Source organism: Acanthisitta chloris, unplaced genomic scaffold (genome assembly GCF_000695815.1).
Source record: "Acanthisitta chloris isolate BGI_N310 unplaced genomic scaffold, ASM69581v1 scaffold10370, whole genome shotgun sequence".
Lineage (NCBI taxonomy): Eukaryota > Metazoa > Chordata > Aves > Passeriformes > Acanthisittidae > Acanthisitta > Acanthisitta chloris.
This window is the reverse complement of record NW_008649953.1, coordinates 23826-49777: the sequence shown is the minus strand read 5'-3', so window position 1 is coordinate 49777 and position 25952 is coordinate 23826. Positions and strand designations below refer to the sequence as shown.

General features: G+C 38.4%; 1 pseudogene; it reads right to left on the bottom strand.

Moving 5' to 3' along the window:
- LOC103807568 overlaps positions 1 to 25952 on the bottom strand; it is a 114746-nt pseudogene that overhangs the window by 82539 nt on the left and 6255 nt on the right.

Below are 25952 nucleotides of genomic sequence, written 5' to 3'. Positions count from 1 at the left end.
GGAAGCCATGACTGCACTTACCCTGCTTTACTACCACAGAAGGAAAACAACATTTTGCAGAAGCTATGTGCCTATAAAAGGTTTGAAGTCTCTTATTCACCTTAAAATCTCAGGTAAAAGATGATTTTGTTCCTTGAGCGTGGTACATACCTGTACGTTTAAACTAAAAATTAGGAATCCTCCTTCCCGATCTTTAACCTTCTCTAAATTTTAAATAATGTCCACAATTATAATCTATGAATATTTACACCCTTTTTTCTGTAGCAGTATTATTGACCCCAGACTTAATATACTAATATTAGTTTGCATCAAAACATGCGCCCATCAAGTAACATTTTGAAATTTTCTGCTGTTCTAGAGGCAGAGTGGGTGAGTCATATGCCTTGGGGAAATGCTAAATAAAACCCTACACTACATGGTAATCTCACCCACTCCAGCAGATACCTCAAAAAAAGTTATGTGGATACAGATAAAATGGGAACTGACAGAAAATGCTGCAGATTAAATGTGATACGATCTGTAAGAAAAATCTTTTAACCTCTAAACTATGGAAAGAACATGGCAATGTAGTGAATAATTGTCCTTCAGAAAGTCAGATCTTGAGCTCTTATTTATGAACTGACACTTAATTTAAATTGCCCATTTTTGTAATTTACTGCGAATTACTCTTTCCATTAAAAAATACCAATCCACAATTTGATTGTTCCAAAGAATTGCTTGGAGTAATAGCCTAAGACACATGCAGGCATTTCAGTGTGCCACTTGAATGCATTTTACAGGAAGAAGCATTGGTACACACAAACACAAAAATAGCACAAGAGGCAGTTATTTTGAGCCATACATGACAGTACAAAAATCATTCTGTCACAGTTCACCACAAAAATGTTGTAAGCACAATGTAAAGTGAACACAATATGCTTATTTGTGAATTGCCATGCAGTTCTTCACCCAATGTGATTAGCAGAGGGACTTGCCAGCAGAACATTTAACAAGAGGGACTTAGCTGAAGAGAAGTGGACAAAAAGAAGAGCTGCAGACAACCAGATGAGTCCATTTCTTTGTTCACGTCTTCATTTTGCTTAGAAGCAGCAGTGGATGTTTTACAACACTGACTTAAAATAAGAAGGAAGACTACTGACATTTCACAACAAACCCTTAAAGTTGCATAAACTCTCCAATTTTATGTCACAAGACAGTTGGTGGGTGTGATACACTCACAGAGCAAGACCCTGTGATGCTGACTTCACCTCTTTGGTTTATTTAAGAAGTTTCCTGCAAGAAGAATACATAACCTTTGCTGCCCAGGAGCATCTTTCATCAGCTTCTGCTTGCAGCGGAAAGTGTTATGCTATTGTACTCTAGTGCCATGGTTGTGGTTGCTACTGGAATGGCAATCATTAGCTGAAAAATCCCTCTCTGATCAGATGAATTTCTGAAAGTCTTTTTAAGGCTGATTCCCCATTAAAGGAGCTATGACAGTTTACAACAGCTCATGTTCTCACTCTGATGCACAGCAGATTTCTTTTCCCTTAATCTCTCCATTCATTTTGAGGGGCAGAAAGGCGATTAAGCTCTGTTAATGCAGGATTCTATGTTAACATGAATTTGGAAACTCTTCAAAGAATAAACTAAGGTGCAAAGTAGACTGAAAATGATCTTTGCTTATCTGACCTGAATACTGAAGAAATTAACACAAGACATGAAGGAAAAACCAGGATAAAAACTTATTCAATTAAGATTTATGCATTTATACCTATTTTTTTAAGCCTGGTGAAAATGTGATCCATTAGCAGCAATGTAGATTGGCTGGAAAAGCACAAAATTGATTGCACAAGCTGTTAATTACATATCAAGCAAACTTCAATGCTTCTAAAGTTTTTATCTAAAAACTTCTAAAATTTTGGAAAGTTTTTAAAACTGAGAAATTGTTTTCATTATCTTCTCCCAGAAATATGAGAGGACAAGCTAGGGTATTAACTTCTTTCCCCAGCACTTTTCACGGAGTGAAAAGCTGTACAGTGAAGAGGGGACATATTTTTTTACCATATAGTCATATCAGTTCAAGTTACTGGAAAGATAAAAAAACCCAGAAGGCAAAGACGGCATATCCACTGACAGCTGTGCTCTCCCTTGACTGTGTAGTTCGTGAAGAGCAAAAGAGACACAAAGCTTTTATGAGTCTATTTTGCTTTGGCTGTCTGACTCCTCTTGTTCCAAAATCTACCACCAGGATAACATTTTTGGCCAACATACAGATCCCTGCACCTGTGTTTCCTTTGATCTGCATCCATCTGACTTATGGAGACTCCAAACTTCACCGGACAGGGATTGATCCTCCTTGAGTGTTGTGTGGTGCCTAGCAAAAGAAAGCCCAACTCCTGCATGTCCTTTTTGGTACATCTACAGAGACACCCAAGCCAGCCAAAGCTGGCTCAAGGCTTCTTGTGAACATAAGTAAAGCCAAATTTTCTTTTGTCCACAATCAGAGAGCAACTTGTGGGATAACAGTGTCAGTACCATTTTGCACCAAACAATTTAATCATCCTCCTCTCCTCTTGCCTGCACCAACTTTTAAACACTTACACTTTGCAAAGAGATGAACTTGCCAAGACCCAGACAACAGCAGTAGTTGACAGCTGTGATGAGACTGTAATAACTGTAGGATATTTTTTACCTTTGCTGTTGAGGGAAGATAAGTTTCTCACATCTGTATGGAACTTTTTCTGGAGCACTGCTGATGTTGTATGCTTGTTGAGAGGGATGTGGGTCAAGAGGTAATCTTCAGAGACAGCACCAAGCCTACTGCCTACAAGCACAGTTTTTCCTACTCCAGCATTCCCAACAAGCAAGACTTTTGTTATGAGTAAATCGATGAAGTATTGGAGGTACAATCTCAGATGTGTGAACAAAGATTGCCTCAAATTGAAAAGGAAAACAACCCCATCAAACATTTGCCCATCACAGTTAATTTTAAAAGCAAACTAATTTCTCTCTCTTTCTGACTAGGACTGAATTCTAAAACATGATGAAACAGGATACAGTGTTGTCTCATTCTCAAACACAATTACTAGAAGAAACTGTTCTACAGGACTAATTTTTACATAGTATTTCTACTTGAATTTTTACTGAATTTCCTCTAGTAGGAAGCTTTTGAAATCAGGTTGTAACTGAAATGGTTTGGTTCCATCTCAGCCTTTACAGAACACCAGTCTCCCTATAATTGATAGAGAAGCAAGCGTTGGTGCAACAGGTAGTTGGTTTAATTTCTGAATTATTTCCATTCAATTTGTGGCCTGGCTTTCCCCATATCTATAGCTGTTTGGGAAAATAGTTGTCAATAAATAGCTTTCCTTACTGTGAGCAACTAAGAGCTTCATTGCCTGATAAATCTTTCTTTTCCAATCTCTGTATTTTCCTACCAAATACGAATCCTCAAAGAGAATTTGTTTCAGGAGAGTTAACAATAGATAATGCATTTTGATCATCAGCTCTATTTTTCTGTGGGCATAAACTTCTAATTTCCCCAGGAAAATTCCTACTCACCTAAGCATCAAAAAGACCTACAAGTTAATGCAATCAAAACACACAAAAAAAGAGCAAAAACAACCAAACCTTCGAACTGAAGCAATTACAACCAATAGCTGATACTTTTTATTTCTCCACTGACAGGTATATATCATGCTATCATAACTTCTACAATTTATATTCCACAAAAATAACTCTAACTTTGTAAGATGTTCAAGAGCATAGCAGAAAGGTGATATAGTGATTTGCTTCCCCTAAATTTCATGCACTTTGTTAGTGTGAAGCTAATTTAGCTGGCAAAAAATTACCTGTGCTTAAGCTGGCAATAGAAAAATGTTAAGGCTTCAATTTATAGTGTACAGTTTCTGTAGGCCTTATTTTCAGTGATTAAATGGACTTGGAGCCTGAATTTATCTTGCTACAGAAAAAAAGGTACAAACCACTAACAAGCTGAGTATGGTATGTCTTCAGGAGTGCTGAAAAAAACCCCAAATCAATAAAAGCATCACTATATTGTTAATTCTCAACACTCAAATAAAGGCACATGGCCCAAATAACAGTAATTTAGCCAAACATATCTAGTGAGTGTTATTTTCAGGACAGCTAAGTAGACATCAGAAATGGTGACAAAATTCTAAAATATTCCTGTAGTCACTGGTGTGCACTGTACCTGCAGGGATGCAACTGGATCATGTCAGGACTCATGACCTTATCCACCCAGGGCAGGAATGTCCTCAGCTCTGGATCAAGGCAATAATAGAACACTGCGCCCTGTGATACAAGCTTCACTGCTTTCATTTTCTTAAGATACCAGCAGCTGAATTTGGCTTGGTGGTTTGAAACCTATAAAATGGTACATTAATTGTTACACTACATTTTCCATGTATAGACACTCATGTGAAGCACATATGAAAAACAGTCTTAAAACTAAAATCTGATTTGTACATGCATATGCATGTATAATGTGATTAAAGAGCCAGGAACATCAAAGCAATATCATAATGTTCCTGCTGTTTAAAGAGCTAAAGACAGGCAACTTTCAGATGACATGATAGATTGAGTGCAGGTGTCAAGGTGTTGGCATTGGAGGGCTACAGGATGGCCTCTGTCAGGACAGGATGTGGGCTGCCCTGTGCTGCACATGGCTGGTTCCACCCAGCTCCAGCTTGATCCAGTGCAGAACACTGCTGAGCCTCTCAGCCAAGCTGGTGCTGCCTCACAGAAAACACATGCAAGAAGGGCAGAAAGGCTGAGAACCAGCAGAACACAAAGGTCAGATGTAGAGGAAGAAGAGGAGGAGGAGGAGGAGCTCCTCATTGTCTTCTTTTCTCACTACCTTAATCTACTTTCATTGGCAACAAATTAAATCAATTTTCCCCAAATAAGTTCTGTTTTGCCTGTGAGAGTAACTACTTAACCTTCCTGTCTTCATCTCAGCCCACAAGATTTTTCAGCCTATTTGCCCCTACTTTGCTGAGGAGAGAGAGAGCAAGTGGCTGAGCTGGTGTTTGTCTGAGCAAAAGGCTAATCCTCCACACATCCAGCCCAAATATCTTTTTTCCTAAAACGTCTAAATTCAGTTTAGATGTACCTAGCTGTGAGACTATGTAGATAACTTGCTTCAGACAAGATGAGTATGTCCACATAACAGTAAGTCTCTTTGAAAACTGGTAGGAAAATAAATGTTAATATGACCACAAAGACCTTCTCAGGCTCTTGATATAATAATGTGCTGCTTCTGATTCATCAGTTTATGGACAGTGCTCCTTTACCTATGGATGATGTGTGCATAGATTTGTTCCTCCACAAGGACTTCATCTAATTTAAACAGCAGTAAAGCCAGGTGCAATTTTTAGTCTATAACAGGCAACTTTGACTAGATATTTCTCAAGAAATTGAGATCTATGTAAACAAAACACTGACAAGTAATTTCAGAGTTTCAGAATTTTCCTTTTCAAACATTTTGTAGCATCACAACAAAAAAATCTCACTAAGGGGAATGCGTTATAATGCCTTGTTTATATCTACATTTCTCAGTATAAATCCAACAGGTGAGGTCAAATGTACATCTGTCCAACCCTTTACTAAATGCTTCAATTCTGGGAGACATGACTGTCATATTACTTTTTATAGCTTGACAGGGACTTTAGATAGATAAAAAAGTCCAACTGGTAACACTTCTCTAAGCAAACACAGCTTCTCTATGCATGGTAAATGACTCTCTGCATGCAGTCTTGCTCTGTAGGCTGTCAGCTCCCACCAGTCACATTTACCAGCACATTTACAGATGAGCCGTGATAGCTAAAGTACTACAGGCCAACAAATCAGATGTTTGGGCCATTGCTCTACAGCCCATGCCAGTATTACTGAATAGAAACCTGCAGATACATATATACACACATACATATATATTTATACTTATTATAGGTAGGTGTGTGTATATATTATATCTCTTTTGAGCACAGAGAGATACTGTGGTAATTTTTGTTAACTTACCTGGTCTTGAGAGAGTGCCCCACTGAACACCCAAATACAACTAAAGACAAAATACATCTCATAGAGCTCTCTAGGACATTTTCAGGGATCAGCAAACAATCTAGCAGAGAACACAGTGTCTGCAATAAATAAATATGTGAAGAGAGTGACCTGTGAGTCCTCCTCCATAGGAAGGTGACAGGGACCTCAAGAAGGTATGTAAATTTAAGTAGTGAGACTGCAACTCCTTGATGTGCTTCCTTATTATCTAGGGGCTCCTTTCAGAGGTCAAAGGTATGAAGAGAACTGACAAAATGTGCCAAAGTACCTTTTATTCTACACTAAGCAAGATATATCAAGAAGAAGATGCAGTTCAGGCATGGACGTTATGGCAAATTCTTGACACTGATACACAGGAATTAGTTTTCACCTCTCATTTTGACTTATTTAGAAGCAGGCAAACACTCACAAGAGTTTAGATTGACAAGAAATATTAAGTAAATTTAAAATGTCAACATACAGATGTGCAGTATCAGATCATTTATATATTAATCAGAGGGCAGCTCCATTCTTTAATTATGCGGAATAACGTAGGGCCTCATTATCCGAGTATGAGAGTAACTAACACTAATACATTTAGTGAGCATTTAATTAGAGAGAGGCAGAATGCCTGTAAAGAGAGATGAAATGGCTAGCTAAGCTAGCCTAAAACATTACTAGCAGAAGCAACACAAGAACTTAGAAGCCAGGAATTTACATGCAGAGCGACAGACACTCTACATTTCTTGTTACTGTGGATTGCTCTAATATGAAACCTCTGAATTCCTATATGTTTCCAAAATAAGGACTGAGGTCCAATATATGAGAGCCTCTCAGTTCCATCTCACATATATTACACAGTAATTTTAAGCATTTTTACTTCTGCATAGGACCAGATGCTCAGTGGATGTTTCAGAAATACTGTTTCTGGAAACATAAATTGCTTTAACCCTAATACACACCTGAACCATACTACTCTCAGGCAGAGGAGTGACAGTTTTAAATCTTGGTCCGTGTTGGTCTAAATAAGGAGGCACATATTTATCAGAGAACAGCCCAATTAGTCCTTTCAGGTCTCCTTGTTTGTATCCAGCTGGTGACGTACCTGAAAAACAAATTGAAAAGCAACCAGGTTTTTTTATCAGAGAGAAGTTGAAAAAATACAAAATTTCTTGCCTCTGGCTTTGAAATACAAACTTCTGAGAACTGTTGGTGAGTTCCTGTAGAGCAATGCACAAATACTACTGCACTGGCAGACCAAGTCTTACCAGCTTTCCTACATTTTTATTTGTTCATGCAAAGGTCATCATGCTGTGACATTTCTAAGAGCTGTTATGACAGTTGAGCACACTGTCATATGGCTATACTCCTTTTCCTTGACTGCATCCTTTATTCCAGCGAGGGCAAGGTGCAAGAACGTGGATGATAGTTTGCTTCCACTTTCACTGGGCTACACCACCAAAGAGCAGGTTGGAGCAAGGTTTCTGTATTTGTTTTATGTTGTTTGAGAACAGACTATTTAAAATACCAGTGTGTAAGTTGTATACAAGCCCAAGGATTATGTGACACACAAGTGCAACATAATTTGCATTGCAGGTTGTCTACAGCACTATATAAAACCCAGTCTGGCTAAATGTAATTGAATGAGACTAGATGATCCATAAGGTTTCATTCCAAGCCCTAAAATTTTATAATTCTATGAAGACAAAAAAAAAGTAATCCTTCTCTTCTGCTAGTCCCTATCACAACCAAGCTAAATTTTCTTATCATTACACTAACTATGGCACATGCTTGAGGTTAGCAGTCTCATCCCTAACCTTCCATATTCCAAAGGATTAGGCAATTTTATCCCTTGCTCATGTTATTACAGTGCTAGTCAAACACAGTCTAAACAGATTGTTTACTCATTCAGAGCTATTGTATTTGGACAGTTTGTTGTCTCTTGTTTTCTTCTCTGCACTCCTCTCTTTGCTGTGAGAGCTCTTACTCCTTCCCTATGTCCTCACCAGTCCTCTGACCCTCACACCACCGCAGGTGTGCAGCTTGTATAGCCTCATGCTGCCAATTAAATCTCTTACTGACAAGATTCTCTAGGAAATATGTGCACAGAAGGCTTCTTGTCCCAAGGGCATACAACTCTTAACACAGAAGGTTAGAACTGACTGAAATAGTGATAAAATATTTGTATATTGCAACATTGAAATTTAACATGAAACAGCAGCAATGCTGTTTGAAAGTAAAAAAACTCCTGGGCAAATGTTAAAAAGATTCACTTCTTAGTCAAGTTTGTAAGAACTGTTTTGTATCAGCTGAACAAATGCAAAAGGAAAAAAAAAACACATTAGAGTGCTTCAAGTGAATACACTGTGCCTTGATCAACTAAATTTCCTATTACACACAGAAATCCATATTCTTTAGAAAACATTGTTCTCAGAATTAATTTGCTATAAAAGGTAAAATAGTAGTACTGGGATACAAAGGAGTAGGAGAAACAAAAAGGCAAGCTGACATAAACCAGTGTCCTTAGAATCAAATATGGTGACAGATATTAAAAAGCTGTCAGAGGACAGCAGCAGTTATTCACTTCTTGCTATTGCCCAATTTGCATTACAAAAAGCATCCAGTTCACTACTTGCATGGTGTTTGTAGAGCAAGGTTTCTGTAGCAGGGGAAGGAGGATACAGGAATGGCTCCTGTGACAAGCTGCTAGAAGCTTCCCCTAGGTCCAATGACTCAAAGACAAACTCATGGCTGGCCAAGGCTCAGCCCATTAGCAATGCTGGTAGAGCCTCTGGGATAACAGACTTAAGAAGGGGACACAAAAAAACCCTGCAAGACTGTAGCTATAGAGAGGAGGGAGTATATGTGGTAGAAAGAACTCTGCAGACACCAAGGTCAGTGAAGAAGGAGGGGAAGAAAGTTCTCCAGGTGCTGAAGCAGTGAAGACCATGGCAGTTTGTCCCCCTGAAGCACATGGAGGGCCATGGTGGAGCAGATATCCACCTGCAGACCATGGAGGACCACACACAGAAGTAGATGCCCAAAGGAGGCTGTGACCCTGTGGGAAGCCTGTGCTGGGATAGGCTCCTGGCAGGGTCTGTGTACCTGTGTAGAGAGGATCTCACACTGGAGCAGGTTTGCTGGCAGTACTTGTAACCCCACAGGGGACCCACTCTGGAGCAGTTCACAAAGAACTGCAGTGTAAGGGAAGGACTCAAGTTGGAGAAGTTCATGGAGGACTGCAGGTTGTGGGAGAAACCCCATGATGGAGCAGGCAAAGAGTGTGAGGAGTCCTTCCCCTGAGGAGGGAGAAGGAGGAGAGACAACATGAGATGAGCTGACTGCAACCCTCATTCCCCATCCTCCTATGCTAATGCGGGGAGGAAGTAGAGAAAATGAGGAGTGAAGCTGAGCCTGCAAAGGAGGGATGGATGGGAAGAAGGTGTTTTTAAGATTTGTTTTATTTCCCCTTACCCTACTCTGATTTCATTGGTAATAAATGAAACTAATTTCCCCAAGTGGAGTCTGTTGTGCCTGAGACAGTATTTGCAAAGTATTTTGACCTCCATGTCCTTATCTTCACCCACAAGCATTTCATCATATTTTTCTCCCCCTTGCTCTCCTGATGAGGGGGAGTGATAGAATGGCTTAGTGCACACCTGCCATTCAGACAGGGTAAACCCACCACGCTACTGCTTTAAGAAGTACACGTAAGAGGGGAAAACAAAACCCTTACCTGATGGTGAAATTTTCCAAAAAGCATATCTGGCAATATATATGGCCACCAAATAAATAATCTCACTATTATAAGAATAAACAATAGAAAGAATAATTAATATAAATAATGGTTAGGGTTAGGTTTAGGCTGAGAGCTTAGGGTTAGGGCCATTAGCGTTAGGGCAGTTAGCACCAGGGTTAGGATTTGGATTAAATTTAGAGCCATTGGGGTTAGGGCGGTTAGGGTTAGGTCTAGGGTCAGGGGTTAGGATAGGGTTAGGGTCAGGATCGGGGACAGCATCAGGGCTAGGATTATAGTTAGGGTCAGGCTTAGGGGTCAGGGTCAGGGGTTAGGGTTACGGTTAGTGTTATGGTTAGTGGTTAGGGATAGAGTTTAGGGTTAGGAGTCAGGGTTAGGGTTAAGATTAGTGGTAGGGCTGTTAGCATCTCTGTTAGGATTAGTATTAGGGTTGGCATTAAGGCCATTAGTGTCAGGATGATTAGTGTCAGGGTTATGGTTAGGGTTTAGGGTTTAGGGTTAGGGCAGTTAGCACTAGGGTTAGGGTGAGGGTGTAGGGTTAGGTTTTAGGGTTAGGGCAGTTAGCAGCAGGGTTAGGGTTAGGTTTTAGGATTAGGGTTAGGGCCATTAGGGTTAGGGCAGTTAGTGTCAGGGTTTTGGTCAGGGTTAGGGCCATTAGGGTTAGGGCAGTCAGTGTCAGGATTTCGGTTGGGGTGGGTTAGGGGTTAGTGTTAGGTTCACTAGTGTTAGGGTGGTCAGGCTCAGGGTCAAGGTTAGGGTTTAAGGTTAGGGTTTCAGGGTTTAGGGCTAGGGCTGTCACGGTTAGGGCTGTTAGGGTTAAGGTTAGGGCCATTAAGTGTTAGGGCAGTTAGGGTCAGGGTCAGGGTTAGGGTCAAGGCCATTAGGGTCAGAGTTAGAGTTAGGGTCCTTGAGCATTGCTAAACAAACTCTATTCAAACAAAACCGTAAGTTTTTACTGGAAACACAGAGGACAACAATTTCAAAAGTTTTTGCTTGATCTTGTATGAGTTTTTCACATTTTAAGTAATTCAAAAGGTGAATAGCCTGCTTCACCAATGTGAGTTCTCCTGAAAGTGGCCAAAAGTAGTGGAGGCAAAAATCTCTCAGTGTCAATGGAAATACTAAGAAAATGATTCAGAGCAGGACCCTAAACTTTGGTGCTCCAAATTGTCCCTTGAAAAAAAAAAACACACAACACTTTTTGTTCATTAGATGTAGTTAGGTTCTGAAAAGGGCCCCAACAGGCACCTCGATAAATAACCAGAGACTGGGTTTAACTTCCTAAGACAAGAAAGCTTAAGGGTATGTTCAGATTTTAGACTTGGATTTCATTATATTACAGCATTTCAGACAGCCAATAAAATTGGTTTAGCTGTATAATTAATAAAAAGGGAATAAGAAGTCTGGATGCTGCTGTCCTTAAACTGACTTATTCAGATTTTCTAACACTAGCCTTCCATAGTACAGTGATGTGAGAACTTCAATCATGGAATCTTTTATGTTACTAAGAGGCTTTCCAAATACTCGTTTCAGTAATCTTACGATTGACCCCTTGAAGTACATCAACTCATACTCTAGGAGGCACAGTCATCCTTACAGTATACATAGGCTGCTTTAAGTTTTTGTGCTATACAAAATAGACAAGACTTAATGCATCAATTAGGTGCTAAAATATTACTTAGTAATAGTGAAACCCAAAGAAATAATAAGAATGGAAGAAAAAAGAAATGCACACTGCAAAATTAACCCCATAAAAATAAGGGAAGAGGAAAAATAGGAAAACAGGTAGAGGGGAAGCCACTGCAATTGCTTCTCAGTCGCTCACCTTGTTAACATCCATAACAGTGTTGAGTGACTCAGTTCACATAAGACCTATATCCCTATTTAAAACTAACCATTTTGGCCCCTCATGGGTAATACTGGCTTGCTCTCTCAGAAGAGATGACAGGAGACCTGCAAATTAATATTTCAATAGAGTATTTCACTTTAATGCTTAAATAACAACACCGCACAGCAATTAGAACTTCAGAAGATTTGATGCATCAGTGAAAAAAGAAGCTTTCATAGCATCAAAATAATGTTTTTCTCCTTTGCTTGTTTATTAAGTGGTTATACAAAGTAAGAAAAAAATTCAGTGAGTTCTTGGTACAGCATAATGACTGCATTTTAAGTAATAATGACCTATTTCTGATTTGATTACAGCAGAGTATGTCATTAGTCTTAATGATATGGGTGAGATATGGGAGATTCCATGGGTCTGTGGAGAAAATAACTCTTACTTTAAGGCAGCTGAATTAGCATTGTTCAGGCTAATACTTTCCTGTATACTAGTCTCCTGCCCTGCCCTACAGCCTTTCCACAGTGACCAGTGCTCTGCATCCACATCTCATTGCAATAAAACAGAAAAATGCAAGTCTTCCACACCCCCCCTGAATTCTGGCACTGTCCATTTTGGATGGAGAGTAATGCCTCCAGGAACAGTTCCTAGTAACAACATGTGTGCTACTTGCCATCTTTCCATTCTTGGGTTTCATGGTGTACAAAACCAAACAGATTACCTGCTGTCAGAATTTATGGCCCAAGGTCATTCCAAACAGGCATTAGTTTCACGTTTACATATGGGTGATACAGAACTTTCAGCACCTGAAGAGAAGGAACAGGTTGCATGTTAGTGACACAATTTAAATACGATAGCAGTTTTTTTACATTCTTTCTGAGCTGAATCTCTAACTTTAAATTCCTACACTCAGCCAGCTGTTCCCCTTGATTTACTCTTGCCACTGTGTTAGTTTAATCCCAAATTTCCATTAAGCCTAAGGATAGGAAAGGAAGACTCCCATTCTGAAATAGATTTACTCTGCAGTCAATTCTAATAGCAAGTGTTAAATGGAGAAGAAAATCTATGCAGCTGCCAACATTTCGTAGCAGAAATAGGCAAGCATTATGTATTAGAATTATTTGTCTAGTGTTCTGGCAATAAATTCCACAATTTCTGTCTAGAAGCCTAATTAAAACATCCTGCTTCTCCTTCCAGAACAAAGTATTACTTAGTCTATGTGTCAAATTGAATGCTCATTACTTTGTGCCACTATTAGCTGTCCTCTGGGACTTGCGAATGACACAAAGTGTAGAATTTGCTTGTAACATTTGAGCTTTCTATTGCACATCATGTGGCTGACTGAATGGCCTGAACAGCATGTTATTACACTGCAGCCTAAGGCAAAGGCAACATGAAGAATGTCTTCTGCAAGAACCATGGCAATTTCTTCACAATATGAGACAGAAAACATGCTGCATAGGTAGGCAGGTACCTTACTTTTTTCAGTCTCTGCATTTCCAGCAAACACAGAGTGACTCACTGCCAGTAGCTCCTTCAGCTGAATAACCTGTCACACAGAAGAGTTGCACAGTGAGTGCCTTTCCTCTCCTGTTATACTTCTTATTACAGAGACATAATTATTAACAAAAATTATCTCCCTCTCTACATTCCTACTCCCTTTAATGGGAAAATATGAATTTGCACCTTCTTGGTAGATTTGCCTCAGCTGAGCTTATGTTGCATCTAGCAACACTATCTCCCAGATAATGGTAAGAGAACGGGCTCAAGGTAGTAAATGCAGTTACCTCAACAAGTGAAAACAAATCCTGTTCTGTCAGACAGCCATACAGTCCAGTAGGACTGCACCAACTCAGGGGTACAGAACAGTTATCACAATTTTGCCATCACTTTAGCAGAGTGAATTCTACACTCAGGACAGTCTTACAGCTATAGTTTGGCAAAATACAAAAATCAGTCCACTAAGGTAATTCATTGCTTCCAAAGAAATAGTTCTATGAGTCACAGAATGGAAATAGCTTGGCTGCTTGTGAATTTCTGTCTTAGTGAAGAGCACCCATGCTGATTTTCTGAAGTCTAACAGGAATAAATTCATGTTCCTCAGTGCTTGTCTTCAGATTCACCCAGTTAGCAGGAAACAAAATACTCTATAGAAGGCTGATTGTAAAGTTCACAATACCTCAAGGTAGAGCTCATTGTCTTTGTGTCAGTAAAATGGAACAAAAATAGACAAGAGCATAAAATCCTTTATAAATCCTGAGATCAGTTACATTTAACCAGCTTGGTTATTTCCGTTCTCAACACAACCTAACAAAGGTAAGGTGTGTGCTATCACATACAGCACATGTGAATGTTCCTCGAAGAGAGGTGAGAATATATGCTCTTAGTAGTACAGATAAGCATATTTCTTATTGGGTCTGTATATTAACAACTGTTTCTAAACTTCACCTTTTCACCCTGTCCATAATTCAAACTAAACCTAGTGTTTAAATTTAGCTTATAGATAACTAATTCTTATAGTACACATGCATGCATACTCGTACATGCATTTTTGAATGTGTATTCACAATGTGCATTATACTATACATAAATACCAGAGCACACAAAAGTCACATGCAGCCATGCATATTCCAAATCCACACCTTTTATTTATGTTTTTGCTCCCTTACTCTTCTTACCTCACTATAAATAATTAACCAACAATTCATTTGCTGCTAAGTACAAATGCTTGGTACTGTGTACAAACAAATGTGTTTGCAGACAGCTTTTTTGAACAGGATACACATTTCCTTATGGGCATATTTATTATACTGAGGAGCATTACTGCCATGACAAAATGCCTTTGAAATACCAAGTCATTGAGGGACACCTTATCAATACTGTAACATACACAAAAATAACCTTCATGCCTAAAACAACCCATTTGCAATTATTTTGATTGAAACTCATAAAGGGAGTAATTAAAGGCAAAGAATTCTTTTACTCTGAGAATAAAGCTCTCTTCAGTCTGCAAGTGAAGCTCCTGGGTAGATTATTTAACCATCTGTTCAAACTGTAGGTTCCTCTACCTCAGAACATCCAGAGCTGGAAACAGGTCACTGATCAGACCTGTGAAAATTGGGATATCATCTGTCACTATTTTAGGCAAATATAAGTCTCTTAAGGCTCGCAAAAGCACCAGGAAAAGGACAGTAAAATGCAAGAGCATCAAATCCTTCTCTTTTTAGGATTCTGTTTTCATTCAAAGGCAAAACACCAGAAACAGATTTTACCTGATCCTCAGGTCTGTTCTGGTCTATCACGAAGTTACAGCTCTCTAAATTTAAGGCTACACCTACACCTAAAATTGTTCTTACAGCTCTTGTAGAAATCCCAGATGGTTAATTTTGGTAGAATCAGCATTGGGAGCAGCTACTATAAGAGCAGCTGGCTAAATTGCAGATAATCCGCTCCTCTCTGACCTCTGTGCTGCTGTGGCTACAATCCCTTTATGTCAGCATGCATCACACCACTCATATTGGTCCACAGTTTCCTTAGTGTGTGCACCATTTCCCTTCCCTCCATTTCAAAAATCCATCTGGGCTTGCACCTATCCTGCTGTCGGCACCAAAACCTGATACCACTTGGGGAAGGTTTAAGAACACATAATGTAACCATACCTGGGACTTCAATATAAATACAGTCTACTTAGTATTATCACCCAAACCAAAAGAAATAAAGAAAACAAGAACAATGCCAACAACAGAAAAAACAAACCAAACAACCAACCAAAAATACAACCACCTCAACAATTCCAATTAAAAAACCCAAAACTCGAAGCAACTTCGCAACTTAAAAATATACCATTTTTAAACTTCTCCAAACTTGACAGATGTCTCTATTCTCTTCCATGACAGTGGTACTCTATAACTGTGAATCAAATGCACTAACTATATGACAAAGAATTAAAAATAAAGAGTAATTTTCAAATTCAGAACAGTACATGATGAGTAAGAAGAAATGCCATTTTTTCTGAGGTACTAAAGATGCCAAGTATCTGCATTGAAAATGAGCCTCCACATTTCAGAAATAGGACACATAGGCAAAGAAGTTAAATGTAGAGCTGATTATGAAAATAGAAAATTTAGGAATACACCATGCTTAATGAGCTTTTGCTTAGGTTTAGGTAAGAAATTTTTTTCCAGAAGCATTTTTTGTTGGTTTGCTGTCTGATGGGTTGTTAGAGAGCAGGTTCTGCATCGTAACAGCAGCCTGGCATGTGGATTGTCCAACTGTGCAAGGACTTTAAGATATTCAAGGCTATTTGCCACCGTGTGGCAAGACCAGAAGTCCCTTCCTTCACAGCAGATACACTGGAAACCCTGAAAACTCTGTTCTGCAGCAGTTTTCATAGGCTAGGATCCTGGTGTCCCAAAGGTATACTGAGAATTCTAGAAGTCCCAATACTGGACCAGTATTCTCTGTGAGCTGCTGTATATTTTTTGCAACAACACAGAATTTTTGTCAAAAGGATCTGATTTCTCCCATTTCCACTAATAGTAAAACAAGTAAGATTTAAAAAGTAAACAAAAAAGAACATTTTATCTTTTGCTTCAAACATGAATATCAATATTATTATTATTATTACTATGATTAATACTGAAGGAGCAAATGATGGTACAAGTTACTTTTCTCAATTCAGAAAATGCCTCCAGGACAAAGTAATCATTAGACTTGAGAAATCCTTGTTCTAGTGAAGCAAACAATATTAATTATCTTAAGATATGCATGGTTTAATTTCATTATCTCTAGAAAACTGCAAGAATGTGTTAGGAACTCTTCAGGATATTTAGAGATCATTTCAAAATTATACAGGCGTGAAAATAAGGATGGTTTTGCTTTCATAATGGAACTGCCTGCTATTTGAGTTTATGGCTTAAGGTTGAAGGGGTCTCCAGGTTCTTACTCCACACATAAAAGTTAATATTAAGAATGTCTTCTGAAAAATTATACAGTTGGAAGCAATTAAAACAGCATACATACAAGGAATAAATTATACAACTTACTAGGTTTTAGATTTTTAAGATACTGTTTCTTAATATGTATTATTTCTGGTATAATGATTAAATGATTTAACAATCTTTTTCCCCCCACCCAGTTTTCAGTCTTCCACTGTATATACTGGAGAAAGTTTAAAGAAATGTTCATTCAAGTAGAACATGCTATTTGCTTTTCAGAATAATTCCTACTCTGTTAGTTTCTTCTCCAAAAGAGTGTAACCTTTCTAATATTGGTATTACACAGCACCACAAACGCAGAGTACAGCTATGCCAGGTATGAAGCAGTGATATACAATTATTTAATGCAAAATTAGCACATTACAGATCTCCCAAGATCAGAGGAAATGACACTTACTTCCATATTCATATCTGACAATGTAAGAAGGATGGATATGTGATTAAAAGTGTCTTTAAAATAAATGATAGGACTATATACATAAATCCCCCCTATTATTATACAATATCCAGCTTCTGCAGTATGAAGTATGTGTTAATTGACACATATCAAACCTAAAAGCCCAAACACACCCTCACCTGTTTGGGAAGCAGCTCCCTACAGAGAGGATACATGGTAATAAACTTCCTGGCTAACACACATGCATCAATAAACCCTGAAATAATTTCAGAGATCAGTTCAATATCAGGGACAACCATGGCACAGGTTTCAGGAAAGAAAACAAACCTCATAATCCAAATACACAGATTAGTATTTAAACATGGTAAGAACAAGTCACTTAAATCAAATGTCTGATGTGTGCAAACATTTTTAAAAACAGAGCTCAAGAGAGTCACAATTAAGAATGTCAGTCAAAGCTAACAAGGACCTTACTTCAAAGCAAAAGGAGCTAATTAGGCACTGTTGATTGTTAGTATTCAATAACACTGCTGCACACAAAGGAAGCAGCTGAGAAACACAGAGACAGGTACTGCCAAAACTTCAAGCAGGCACAGTCTGCAGAGGTGTCATTTGCCACTGACAACTGGAGGCCACAGCCAGCAGCTGTATGGGGCCTGGAAGTCAAGTGCAATGCCCTACCACTGCTAAAAATGCCATCATTTCTTAAAGTTGCTAGATTTTTTGGAGGGCTTTAATGCTTTTATATGAAGTCTTGGTTGTCTTTGGAAGTTTCACTGTTTTGTTTTAAAATATAACCTTCATTTCAAACAGTTAAAACAAAGCCACATTTTAATTATACAAATGAGAAATGTTTCATTAAAACACATTTAATCTCATTTAAAAAGCAAGAGAAAGTAATAATGTGAATGTGAGACAATTTACACTGTAAAAATCACTGTTGAAATTACATAGCAGTGAAGAAGAGTTCTTGAATTTGTGTTCGAGTCAGCTACAAACCAGCAAATTTGTCCCTCGGAGCACTTTCTTACTAATGACAAAACCAAATACTTCTTTTGTTCCCCATTCATATTTAAATATGACAAAATTAAGACTGGTCATTTAGTTCAGCAGTATATTTCTGACAGAAATCTATAACATATAGTCCAGAAAAACATTAAGAACCCCTCTGTTAACCAATGTTTAAGTAAACTATTCCCTAAGAGGCATTTTGTCATAAGCCCAAGCAAGGGCTGCTATATTCATTGTAGTCAATTATAAAAATTGTTATATTCTTCTACCTCATATAACTAATACACTTGCAAATAGAGTAACTGCTTATACAAGAAATAACAGGCTAGTAGAATTTAGTATGTCTTCTCTCCTTTGTGAGATTTTATTAAGTGCAAATATGTGGAGTTAATGCTTTACAAGTTACCTCCTGCCTTTCCTCCACACTGTACAATAGATAAGAGCTATCAGCTACAGGACTGAATTCCTGAGTCCAAATGCAGCAGTTCATTCTATAATTCCTAAGTCTTTCTATTTGTTTTTTCTTTTTTTTTTTTTTTTTGTGAGAACCAAGTAAAGGTAAGACTTTAGGTCTACGTGGCTAGTAGATTTTGAAAATAATAACCAACCAACCAAACACACACACACACACACCCCCAACAACCCCCCCAAAAAACTCACAACATCCTCCCCCCAAAAACACCAATCAAAACCCAAGACGACCATAATAGAATACAATAATTTGACTTTATCTTTCAGTAGAAATCTTGTTTAATTAATATTATTGCATATCCCTTACCCTTTTCTTCCTGAATGGAAAAAACCAACAAAAATAATAAATAGGCAACAAAAACAAATCACATGCATTTTCCATCCTCTGGTGGCCCTCAGAGATGAAACATGGTAGGAACATGGAGTGAACCCTCCTGCTCTCTTGTCAAATACCACATCCAGCTCTCTGTAGGAGATGCAGCTAGCAAGGCAGATGACTCTGAATGCAGGAAGGGTGGCAGCCGCTCCACACAGACACAGGCAGATGGGGTCCCTATCCCCATGTCACCTCTTGTGCAAGAGCCTGAATTGAGGGGCTGTCCATCACTGTTCCCTTGGTGCAAATTAATCCTGTTTGTCCTTGAAGAGTTCTTACATGGAAATTGATGAGAAGGTTTGGTAAAGCCACAGCCAAGTTGTGAAGTATTAACAAAGCCAAAATAAACACTTAAAAGGAAGCAGGATGCATCTCTCAGGGTCTCTCTCCAATATTTGTTAAGCTCAAGTATAAGGTCTTACTCAGCAAGAGTCTTTGCAGAGGCACATGAATTCAAATCCTAACCTCGTCCTTGTAAACAGATGTTACTTATTGCTTGTTACAAATAAGTGTAATTTGGGCTCAAGGAACAAGAAAACTAATTGCTGCTGCAGCCCAGGCCTGTCATCTGAAGCAGGATGTTTGGCTGGCAAGAGCAGGAGAATGTCTGAGCAAACAACTTTCTAACTTTAGCAGACTTCATGTCTTTCTGCAGTGAAAGTATGGAGGTGTATGGTGTCAGGAATTCCATGGCTAAAGAAAAAAACCCAAACCAAACCAAAACAAAAAAATCCCCAGCAAAAAAACAACAAAAAACCCCATACCAAAACCTGGATGCATTTTTAATACAGAACAAAGTAGTACCTGTGTCTCGATTTGCTCACAGAAGCAAAAATGATACATGATTCTGCCCTAAGTTTTTATCTTTTAAAAATCAAACTGTTTTAGTGCACAGATAGGATGTCTATGCTTGTGTCTCCCCAGACAGCCTGACAATGCCTTGGAGCTTGCCCCGTTGAACTCCAATATGTTGAGAAATGAAATCACAATCATTTTTTTCCTCATGTCTTGATTAAATCAGTGAAAAGTGTCAATGCAAGAACAAGAGGACAACTCCTGCACAAGTGTGTAAGTGACAACTCTCTTTTGAGCAAGGCTTGCACCACTTAAGTCAAAGATCATTACCACATAGTTCAAAGCACAGCTGCAACACTTTGTCAGAAAAATTGGCATCATTTTATTGCCCATCATGCTAAAGCAACTGCTTATGGAATCAATTCATGCTCAGAAACACCATTTTGATATAAACTCACTGAGCACAGCACAACAAAGTACAATCAGAGCTTTTAAATTCAAAACTTTCTTCCTCAAAACATGAGTGTTAATATACAAAGCATAAATACATACTTTAAAAAAAGACAATGGGCTGTCCTACAGGGTCCTAAAACATATCAAAGCTTTTACTGTGCACTGCACTTTTCACAGCTTTTCAACAATCACATATTCAGTATCTTACTAGGTACAAGCATGCAGATTCATGAAATGTCTATGAACACTTTCATACCTACACTCATGCAAGAATGTGATAGATAAACAGCTTCCAAATGGTCCTTTTATGAGGTTAAGTCATCTGTGAGGATTCCTCTTTACCACAAAACAGTCAATATTCTTGCACGTATTTAGGTACCTCCCATGAGTTCACGGGTACCTTTAACATTTGAAGTAGATGTAAAGAGAAAAGAAAAAGGGAAGTATAAATCTACTTCCCCTTGTCATTATGGTGTAGATGCAGGCACAAAAGGAATACTAATTTATTTTTTTTTCCACAGAAATTCTGAACTCCACTGCAAACCAAGGTGAGTAAGATTAGGTGGGATGTGTACTCAAAATATGGACTTGATATACTAGTATCCCATAAACTATACCATTACAATATAGCATACTTGCCTGAACAGAACTTTGAGGTTTTCTGGTCGTTCTGTCTGACCTCCACATCAAGGGATCACAATAATATATATTCCAACTATGGATTTCAAAGTAATGTTTTCACCAAGAAATAAAAAGCAGTTGAAAGGGTGACAGCACAAACATTTTATGGTTAGATTACATGTAAAGAACTTCATAATACAAAGCAATTGCATGCATCAAAGATCAGATGGCAAAGGTGCATGTGGGCAGGATCCCATCTCCCACAACGGCAAAAAGCAAATGCCAAGGAAAGTTTATTAGAGCTGAGCAAACAGAAGTATTACCCTGTAGTTACCCTGTAATAGCTTCCAGTAATTGGTGGCTCCTCTGTCCAGCACTGAATTTGGAAGGAACAGACTGGAATATCAGAGCCACAAAGAATGCTTATGGCTGATGTCTATAACAAGAATCATCTTTGGAAACATGTAGAATAAATGAGACTGGTAGGGATGCAGTGGGTTTGAAAAGGCCAAAAGACAGCACTGAGTAAAGGAAGCAGAGGAAGGAGAACAAGGGAGGGTGGAAACACAAGGTGTGTCTCAAAAGCACTGGGAAACCCTGGAATCACTGAGACTTCTTGCAAAGCTGAATCCCACCAAGCTTCTCATCCATATAATGCCACAATCTGACATGGTGGGTCTTGAACAGGACTAGAGTTTCAACAGCAAAGCTTTAATTAGAACCCTGTAGGGCAAGGATTTCCTTCACATTTATTGCAAAATTTTGAGGAGAAAGTTATTTTAAGGCAGCATATTACACAGATGATTTGGTGTCACTGGCCAGTATTTAGAGCTTGTAAAGGACAATAAAGATGCACTCACCTCTTTTTCTTGTTCCTAATTGCATCGTGGATAGTCTTTACTTGTACTGCAAACACTGACTGGACTTCTACCAAAATGTGATTGAATCTATCACAGCATCCCCAGGCTCCTGTCTGGAGCAAACCTTTATAGATATTCCCTATAGACTAAAATCCAAAGTGAATGATTTAACATCTTTTTCTTGAAAGTAACAGTTTCCAAAGCAATTTACATGAAAAAGATGCTAAACAACAGTCTCCATACTGCATAGCAGAACATCTCACCTTATAATCTATCTGCTCCAAACAGCTGAAGATGTACGGCATCATACCAAGGGTACAGCCTAAATCTTCAATAGTCTGTCTTACCTGTGCCAGCTGGCCCTGCAGGAGCACCACACACTGTTAGGTGGACAGGCTGGTTTAGAATAATATAATACTTTAACATAAGAAAAGTGATTGTTTGCATTGCAATGAACTTCTACAACATCAGGAGAGGCTTTTCTTCAAGCCTTATGTTTAATGAGTGATTTATTCTGCATCTACTTTCTCATTATAATTTAGTGTCCTAAACCACAAATGTACCTCTTTCATGTTCATGGAAAATCATGATGTGGTACACTCAGAAAACACTTGCTTTAGAAAAGAAAACTAAGCACATCAACATTTTTTAGCGAGAAGGAATATCCTATCAGTGGTCACATGGGACAGGAAACAGGGAGCTGTAATTGACACTTTGCCTATTTCAAGGACTTAAACCCCTGAATTGTCCCTCCCAACTGAGGGTCATAAGCACTAAGCCAGCCAGGATGTCTTTATGAATCTTTTTGGATCACTTATTTTAACAAGAAATTACATACTGGAGCCAAAACACTCCCAGAAAAAGAAGGAAAGGTTTCATTGTACGTGGTATGCAAAAAAAAACCAAAAAACCAAAAACTGGTTTGGATTTTAACACACAAACAACAAAAACATTTTGCTGAAAACTCATTAACCTTGGAAAATATCCATTCATATTCCACTTCAGACTACACACTGAATATATGCATTAAGTTTTGCAAAAAATATTTCAGTTATTTTAATGCAATGGCCATTAAAATCATATCATTACTTAAGTATGCACACCTACACTTACACACATGTTCAGAGATATTGTGTCACAATAACTTTATATACATATGAGGTAGGAAAGAACACTGAACTTCACAGAGACATTTAACTTCTTATTCACTAAAAAAGGTAAAGTAGACACAGTTACTAGTAGCAGCCATGACCTGACAGTCAAAGGAGTAAGTCAAAGGTGTAATAACTAGCTGAGGGGTATTCATAGAATCATAAAATTTTAGGGATTGGAATGGACCTCAAGATCGGGTCACAACCCCCTCTGCCATGGGCAGGGACACCTCCCCACTAGACCAGGATGCTCAAGGCATCCAGCCTGGCTTTGAACACTGCCAGGGTTGGGGCATTCACTACCTCCCTGCGCAACCTGTGCCAGTGTCTCACAACCCTCCCAGGAAAAACTTTTTCCTAACATTTCCCAAGTACTCATAAAAGAACTGAAATTGAGCATCACAAATTTTGGCAAAACAGAGTTTCTGGGCATCAGAAACACTGATGGGCATACCTCTATGGTGTAGCTATGATAGCCAAGAAAAAGCTCTGGAACTGGTCACCTAAAAATCCATCACAGAGCCATTATGCCAGGCAGGAGCTATTCAGATGGAAGAAATGCCACCCATCACAAAGCTACAGCTGTCATCAGTAGTTTCACACCTCATTCCTAGCCACTTATGGCTAGTAACTACTATAACCAACCAGATTAAATGCCCCTCGAGACATTTGTGCTTTTATACAGATGCAAGTGTAATAGCAAATCTTTTTAATAGAGCTGTTACAGCAGAACACATTGTCACTTACTAAGCCAAGACTTCCCCTTACAAACAATGCAGCTTTTGCATGGGAGCAGGCATTACTTTGACCAGAATGAGTTACATTTTACTCCTCAAGCCTTATCTCTTCTTATCTTAATGCCATCTTAGAAACCCATTTTATTTCTGAGGTTCAGGAGGTCAGAAGGGAAATGCAAATTTGTCCCTATTTCAATCTTCATCCAGTGAAACGTTTTGTTCAATCAAACCTGCAACATGTGCTAGCCATCTTAGCTTTACCTGAACAAAGTTACACATGGAATGAGCACTTTGGCTTAAATAAATGCTCAAATTTGTGTGCATGTATAACACCACTACAGGAGAGGAGTGACTTGCTTTAGAGATGCATGTGTGCCTCTAAAAGGAGGGCAAAACACACCATGCACAACTGAAGGCAAAATAAACGGCGTGCAAAATACAGCCATCAAAACACATAGGTTCTGAGCTTCAAGGCTTGCTAATACATCTCTGGCATAAACATCTATGGTGCAAATGGCCATGTTTTTTTGTTGATCACCTGAGTAAAGTTCTCCAAGCAGCATGGTAATAAGAGCATTTGATTGAGTGACCTGAAGAGATTTAGGTAATCCTCCAAAACCAGATGGATCCTAGTACCATTATAGCTATTATAAATTAATTCTGCCTACATCATGAACTAAACCACTGTAAAAACAGGCTTGTATGTATAAATTTACTGATATTAAGCATGAGATGCCAGTAGAAATCCTGGTTTAAACACACATTTGAACCTCTTCCAAAACAATGGCAACCCAGATGAGCACAAATTCTGTAAATGGTAAACTAGGCAAGAGTAGGAGGAATGGATGGATAAAAAGATGTGCATGAAGCTGAATTGTAAATCCTGTGGTTATCATCTCCATAAGAGATATGTACCAGACTCTTCAAAAATTGTTCTAATTGCATAAGAACATCTATTGGCAAATTTAAAATAGTCTTTAGGAAGTATCAGTGACTTATATTTCAAAAATAGGCAAAGCAATAAGGGGAGGACCACAAAATAGGATATAAATGACTATATAACATTACATAGTAGAAAATAACTATGGAATTAATCAGGTTTGATATTAATAGGGGGGAAAAACCCCACACACAGATACTGCATGTAATTTCAAGGAGGCAAATATAACTAACTTCAATAGAAAGATAAAATATCTTTTCTTATCACAGGGAAATCTTAGACACCTCTGTCAGATATCCAGCCCTACTTTAAAGTTTGTTTTCTACTCTGCATTTCATTTTAGCAGATATTCTGTGTTGGCTAAGAAAACCAAAACTACTGAAAGTTTTCACAAAGAGAAGATATACTCACAGCAGGACAAAAGCATTCAGGAGAAGCTGGAGGTAAACAAGGGCAAAGCAAATGGCAGAAGGCATCCTTCTGAAGTGGGACTAAAACTAATCTTAGAAGTAAACTGCTTGATTTGACACAAGCAAACCCAGAAACTTTGACTTCCTTACACAAATATATGGGGTTAATATTTGTATACATATCAGTTGCATACTCAGTTTTAGCACAATATTGTGGTTGATGTTTGGCAGTGTACTTGCTTTTATCTTTCATCTCAGTTCTGAATAATCCCACAAACACCCAGTAATTCAGATGTGATAAAAATCTTATGGTAACAGAAATGGAAGCAAAAATCATGTTTCTTTTTTCAGTAGATGCTAATAGCAGTTTACTTACTACAGGATTGAAATTATTCAGTATGCCACTCACATCTTTCTATGAGAACATTTTTGCACTGTACTCATTTTCACTGAGTTAAACCAAAAGAAGATGTCCATACCTGCTTCTTGTAGCAGTCCTTCAGGGCTGATGCCAAGCTGCCTTCCAGCCTACCAAATGCTGTTTCGATGTCGGAAACACACCAGATTTGTGAAGCAGTATGTTCAGCCTTGGATGGGTAGTCAAAAACTCACTGTTCTGCTTCTCCTCATAGGCTAGTATTGCCTCCATGATACAGAGATGTGCTCTTTTGTGTATAGTTTCCTCCAGGTGTTGCAATCAAGACTCCATCTTTTGAAGGAAAAACAACAAGCATGCATAAATTTATGCACACAACATAAATGGTACATTTTATACTAACAATAAAAGAAGTTATTCTCATTAATCTTGAGGATTTTCTAAGGCTTTTCTTTACAACAAAGGATCACAAAACAAAGGATTTTCTTTACATCAACACTTCTACAAACTTGAAATGAGAGTAGATTTTTTCCTTCCATTTTCTCTGTTACTGTCTCTTCAGTAGGATTTAGATGAGACGCCAGACATTGTTTTGTTTTACATATCCACTTGACTTGAACACACAGACATACTGTCTTAAAGCTCCAAATATGAAAGTCTGAAGATTTTGTGCTCACAGGCACAGAGTAAGCACAGACAATACAGCCTTTCCTACGTCTCTATG